The sequence below is a fragment of the Branchiostoma floridae genome, chromosome 13, assembly GCF_000003815.2.
Source record: "Branchiostoma floridae strain S238N-H82 chromosome 13, Bfl_VNyyK, whole genome shotgun sequence".
In the NCBI taxonomy this organism is placed as follows: domain Eukaryota; kingdom Metazoa; phylum Chordata; class Leptocardii; order Amphioxiformes; family Branchiostomatidae; genus Branchiostoma; species Branchiostoma floridae.
Genome location: NC_049991.1, coordinates 18349198 through 18356540, shown reverse-complemented (window position 1 = coordinate 18356540; position 7343 = coordinate 18349198).

Sequence of the window (7343 nt, the reverse complement as noted above, 5' to 3'; positions counted from 1 at the left end):
CAAGTACTACAAAAATGTGATATTTTGCCCAAGGAGACCTACAGCGACGAATTCACATCAAACCTATCACTTCGCCCCAGTGCCAGACCTGTGTGTGTTATGATATAGTCCGCTGTTAACCACCATATCTATATCTGAGACACTAAAACAAGGCGTGTAGAATATGTGCCACCCAGTTCGGCAACGCTGCCGGGACTGTTGGTGTAACAGGGAGAGCCAACTGCGGCGAGTATTTTCAAAACAAGTCGCTGTTTGTCAAAATACGGTCCGGCGTTCCCACAAACTATCGCCAGGGCCGCGGCTGCATGTTTAATCTTAGAGACTGCGGCATTTTCAATATTGTGACACAGCTGTAATCGCGTTTCGCATGTTATGGTCAATAAACTTGTGATCCTGATACAGTGATGTATTGGGAAGGAGAGGGGGGGGGGGGGTCACGGTAAGTCATGTTGCATTCTCTACTAGTAGCTTCAGGTGAAAATAGATATAAATCTATGTTAAGTTATACTTTGCTTTAAGCTATGCATCACCTAGCGGCGCTCAACAGAACTGCACCTATTCTATACCATCCTACCTTCACATGTCATGTATAAGCGAAGTTGATATCCCTTGCCTTACCACCACTTCACATAGAATTCTAAACACAACACGAAGAATTAACGCAAGGAATTCGATGAGAAGAAAAATGGAAGAAGGAAAGAAAAGAGCAGAAAGACGAAGAAAATGTTGTTGTACCCCTTCAAGGCTTCGGATAATAAAAGGCCAAGAAAAGACATTGAAATGAATAATGATAAATTGTTGTACGTTTTGACTTAAACCAAGACCGTACAGGTGCCAAGTGTGCCTTGTGTCATGTACGGCCCGACTCGCTGTGCCCCTGTAGACATCACCACTGCCAGGAGCACGGCGGGAGCCTTCCCAGATGGAGACCTGTGTTCATGTGCTGGCCCGCGGGATCGTTACACCACACACCAACTGTAAAACTAAAAGACCATTTTCATCCATACTATACACCATTATATTGGCGATGTAAAGGCTGAGGAATTACCTTAGCACCTTGGTTCCTTCCGTACTTGTCCGCCTTAATGACAGACAATATTGCAATAATATAATTTCATCATGTTGGTAGGTCATAGGAATAGTAGAGTTGTCTTTTACACAACCAAAAGGGAAGAAAGATTGGATGTTTAACTTTTCAGAGTTGGCAACCTGTGATTGAAGTGGGCATAGGCAATACACATGTAGCTGTCGAACGCTCATGGCATGTTAGACTTAAGGACAGACAAGTGGGATTCAAGGTGTCTGTCATAAGGTTTCGCAATTGTAATGTTTAAAGCGTACTTGTTCTACAGCTACAGAACGTCATATCTTGACTATGCACACTTCAATCATATTTCATAGTTTGAACTCATTGGGGTAGCAAAATATGATTGTCTTCACTTTTTCTTGAAGTTCCCTTTTGGATAAAGATATATTGCAATATTGTCTGTCGCTAAGGGGGCCAAGATGCCTCAAAAGCACGGAAGGACCTAACTGGCTAAAACTTTTAAAAGGTGTCTATCACAAGGTTTCCCATGTCATGTTTAGAGCGTTGTTCCACAGCTACATCTATCTTGACTATGCCCTCTGTTTGGACTGGGCCCTCAGCCGTCAATCACACCGTGACCCCTGTGACCTTGACCCCCAACATGGCGGCCCGATCCACATAACTGTAATCCTCAGTACGGCCAACCCGATCCTTCCCGCGGCCGCACGGAGTTTATCATCGCGCCAATCTAAACATGTCTTCGGCTGACTTGCGGCACCTCTGCCGCTCCACATCGCCCCGGGGTTGCGCAAATAAATACACGGGCCCGGATTCAAAACATCCCGCCGGGGAACCGCACTGGCCAGGGCTGACAGCGGCCCGTTTGTTTGGAAAATCCCCAGCGTCGACAGAGGTTTAGAAGAAGAAAAAGACGTCTGAAAGATCAAATGGATAACTTAATAGACAGCTATACAGTCTGAATCCAAGATGGAAATAAAGTATGTACTACACACTTCTGTGTACACGTTTGTTTGGAAATCCCCAGCGTCGACAGGAGTTTAGAAGAAGAAGAAAAAGACGTCTGAAAGATCAAATGGATAACTTAATATACAGTCTGAATCCAAGATGGAAATAAAGTATGTGCCACACACTTTTGTGTTTGTGATTTCGAAGTTTGTTGTTTTTTAAACACAATATCTTGCTAATTGATCCTATGGGAAAGTCACGGGCCACACACACCTGTAGCAAATTTAAAAGGAGTAAGAAAGACGACTATGAACTTACCATAAAAATCAATCATTGACCTTTATCAAAGAAAAGAGGGGTATCAAATTAAGAAGCTTTATAAGTTCTTAAGCATCAAATAAATACTCTTAAACAATCGATAGGGGGGTGGGGGGTGGTGAAAACAGCATTGCATTCTTGGGTAAATAGTCCGTTCTTCAAGTCCTCTACAATGTGAGGAAACTTTCTGTATTCTAACTGTCCCCGAGGCCGATAAATCTGTCACTTCCCCCCGCACGTACGTCCAACTTGTTTCACACGATACAACAGCGCAGGGCTCTGGATAACCATTAATCTGTCCGTGACAGCTCCCAGAAGCCTGAGTCAGCCGGGCCGAGAAGTTTCCCAGGGCCCTAACCTTCCACTCGTCAACAATCCCGAGTTTCATTTGTGTGACTGATGCCGTGATTGGCGAGGCGGGGCCGGGAAACAAAAATGTTTGCCCAGAATTAACACGTCTAACAGCGCGCTCGTGGCGCTCGTTTATCACTGTCAGGCTAGGGAGGCCGCCCGCCATCTTGGACGTGACGTCATGAGGGAAATCAGACGACAAGTTCTGGACAGCTGCAAAAACCGGTGCAGACGGCTGTATGAAAGCATCCCCGTTCAGTTCACATGATATGTGACAGGAATGCCACAGTACTCATGTATACGAACGTCATGGAATTCACAACCTTCTTGGACCCACGTTACCATTACTAAATATTATCAAGAAACTATTTCATACGGCAAGGAGGTTAAAAAAGGCTCATTGCTTAAAGTAAAGATCTTGTGAATTCTGTAAAATAGAATACTATTAAACAGCCTCATTACTCATAATTTGAGTACCTACTGGCTGGCAAAATACACCTGGTGATTAATATTATCATTATTATTATTATTAGGCATATATTATTACCTGGGTGTCTATCCTTCATCGACGTCTATGCAAAATTTAGAACAAAATATTATATCTTTGTAGTGGATCGTACGGATTCCGTTAAATTCGTATGAATATCAGACACCTGGCACAGCGTGCTATGCTGGTGTAACGTTACAATTTTTCTCGGTATTTGCACGGGAAAAAAAGATCTGCACAATATATCAAGTTGAAAAATCTTCACGACTTTAACGGTACCCATTTCCTATCTCCAGCGTTAATGCAGTCTGATTCCATTGTTTAAATTCAAGGCCAGCTGTAAAGCAAAACAACATATCTTTTGCAAAACGTGGAGTTGACGTGATGTCATAATCAACGCAACACCTGCCATAGCAAAATATCAATCTCTTAGCTAATTAATCATGGTCCAATTATGGAGCCTTTGTAAAAGTAGAACGCTGTTTTCTGGTGTTTTGTGTCAACCAGAACCCTTCAGTTCTCGTTCCCATGAAGTGTACATAACACAAGGCCCTTTCCTCTCCTTTCCGGAGTCCGCAGCGGTTAATCCTGGGCGCTGACAGACACGGGACAAACGGCACACACGGTCAGCACGTTAGCAGCGTATTGTAACCGTACAAGCGACGCCTTGTGGCAGCTACAAGTACTACAGATTGCCCCTGGTAATGCACAATGCTTGAAGCTGCGTAACCGTACAGGCGACGTCTTGTGGAAGCTAAAAATACTGCAGGCTACCATGTCCAGAACATGAGAAATCCAAACCAATATACATACAAAATATGAGAACAATCCATCCAGACCTTCTCTAGTTATGAAATCCACACATGTATAGACACATACACAATGCTACCAAAACATTGCCTTCAACAGGCAAAGGTAAAGTAAAAAGATAAACTCACTCTCACACATGCCATGGCCACTTGCTTCAGGAGCATAGCACATTGACAAAGGCTCTGCCTTTCTTAGGCTGCAAGCACTGAAGATGGACAAACATGGAGAATGCAACGTCATAGAAGAAGGGTTGTTCTAGCCTGGTGTCCAGCCGTATCATAGCTTTCGCGTGTCTTCTGTCCTCTATGCAAATACAGAGACCAGGACAGAAGAGACTCAGGAGCTATGATATAGCTTGTCCAACATGCTCGTTAAACATGCATGCTCAAAAATGGATAAGTATACAACATTGAGGTAAATAATTTCTTGTTATGAATTCTTTGTATGCTCGTCTGCATTTTTGCAGGTTCTGCCACTATCAGCCCAAAGCTGCCTAGGCAGACCCTTGTAATGACCTGTCTCATCGTCAATAAAGTCAAAGTCAATAATACCACACATACCCATGATTATTTACATTATCAATTCTTTTAATTTCCATATTTTGTAACATCCAGTTTGTACATGAGCAGGTTTCAATATAATTCTTGTTAACGTTTAACTTAGCTGAAAACTGGAAAACAAACAAAAAATTCCCTAAATATCAGTCTTAGCAACCAACAGTCATAATTAGTAGTAAAACACTCTTCTCTTACATATTGTATACTCACCTAAAATTCAAAAGCAGAAATCATCATTGATTATAATTACAGTTTGGTTCAACTTTAACTCAGAAAGTAGCAAGGTAGCATTCAATGTAGCCTTAATATTATACATTATAACAACTTAAAACAAGAACTCTGCTGATAAGAAAACCAACAGATTGTGTCATGCACGGCTACTGTATGTTTGCATCCTTTCACATTTTAACAGAAGCTTTCTGATAGAACATGATACATGTAGCTTTGTATTGGTCAATTTCATGGCTCAACAGCTATGAAAAAGAAGACATTTTCTAAATCAATGTAAAAGTCCTCCAGCTATCCCCCTCTCGTCTATCTACTGACATTGTGAACTCATTTAGTGTTTGGTAAATACAAAGATGCTTTGCATTGGGTACATGGTATTCAATCCTTAGAGTATTATCATCTTGCATGAGAAAATATCACAAGTATTACAACTACAAGTGAACTTATGAGGCAATAGAGGTGATCATCATTAAGAATCTCCTATTTCAATATGATTCAACATATTCTAAATGATGTTTCATGACAGGAGGCACTCTGAGCTGCAGAGTAAGAATCTTTGAAGTCACTTTTTTCCACAGACGTTGAGAAGAACTTCAATTGTTGTACTGGAATACTTTTTCACATTTTGAATAACTTCTTCAAATCTAAAACAAAGAAAAATTTCCAAACAAATTCACCTGTGATGAACATGAAACATAACGCTGTAATGTTTTCTAGCTGTTTTCCCATAAATTCTCAAATTCCAGATACTATAAATACTTTCCACACAAAAGTATCTAGAAGTACTTACAAATGACAAATTTGTTTTCTTCTGTTGTGTTTTTTGTTGCATTAGTTTTCATAACATTTTGTTCATTGGTTCCAATGGTTTACTGTTAGAACATTAACTGGAGCATCAAATCATTCTGAGGAACATTTATGGAAACATAAATGGCAAGATTCTCTTCATAAAACCGATTTTACCTTCATCCAAGGTAGTTCATACACACATGAACAGATATGTCCGTTTTTCTCTTCCCTACACAGGTCTTTCATATCTACATTTTGTATATGTATGTATGCATACGTATACATGATAAACGTGCCAAAATGAAACTTTTACACAAACAGTACAGAAGATTGCTGGCATCATTTCTGTGCAAATCTACAAATGTGTCAAAATTGTTTTCCTGTAATACAAGATTACTTCATCACAATAGGAGAGACAATATTCTTTTTGCTGTCAATCACAATGCCTTTGTTGCATTGTCAGTTTTCACTAATCTACAAGCAGATCCTACAATGGCATAAGATAGTACCAAACTGGCCAAGGAGTGTAGTCAGCCAAGAGGTGTCCATTTGCCTTGCAGCTCAGGTAGCGAAACACACTCCTAAGCCGGCTTCACTCCTCTGCCAGCTTTTGATACTATCTTCTGCTACAGTAGGATCTGCTTGGAGATTAAGTTTTCACAACAAAGGGGATCATGCATCCCACTTCATATATATGAAGAACAGAAACGCCACAAACCAGACACAATACATTTGTCCTTCTTACTGTCTAGTTACAGTTTTGTGTGAAAGAGCACAGTTCAGCAGGCAGTCTGATATGGACATTGACGGAATAACAAGACTTGTTGTACACATCAAAGTGTTTTATTCCACTGACGTTTTCAATGACCGTCTGTGACCTTCCTCAGGGCAATTCTGACTGGTTCAGATTGTACTGTATGAAGCATTCATTGCTATTACAGTGACACCTACACTGCAGTGTAGCCTGACTAAACTCACACCCCTAGTGGCCGGCCCTACAATTGCCGCCACCCTACCCCAGCTAGCAAGAGATTGAGTTAACACAGGCTACACTGCAGTGCAATAAAAACCAGTCAGAAATGCCTTGAGGAAGGCGACAATGCTCACCAAAATGTCAGTGGAATACAAAAACTGCGTTGTGTGCAAAGAGTCTTGCTGTTAGGTGACATACATTTGTACCAATCTGATGAAACTATTCACAGATATAGACACTGACAGTTTTCCAGACAGACACAGTTCTCACAGACAGACACTGTAGCATATATTTCGTGTGTCCCAGCATGCTGTACTGTACATGTACATTTTCTCTGGTGACTGATACAATCAAGCAGTTTATACACATCACAGGAAATTTTCTGGGTAGAGCAACAGCAACTCTGTATTCTTTACAATGTTATCAATACTTCAGTTTAAACTTTAAACCCATCTATGACAATGAACAATGGCCATTTCAGATCTGGAAAGACACTGAGAATTGAACAAGGTAATCAATTCTAACCCCATGAGTCGTTCACTTGGTGGAGTTCGCTGATAAAAGTTAAGTTTGAAACATTATCTTTTATCTACCACTTTACCATGGTACCATTATTCTTGTCACCAGTTTTGCAGATGAGATATTTGGCTTTAAATGCACATTCCAAGTCCTCAGTGTTTTTCCAAATCAAACTTGCCACTGTTTATCTGACTAGGGTTTTGAGATTTGCGATATTTCTGATCAGTCTTGAAGCACTGACTGTACACATACATGTAACATCTTTATAAACACAGGTAACACTGAAACCGGACTGGCTTGACAAGAAATCTTTTTTTT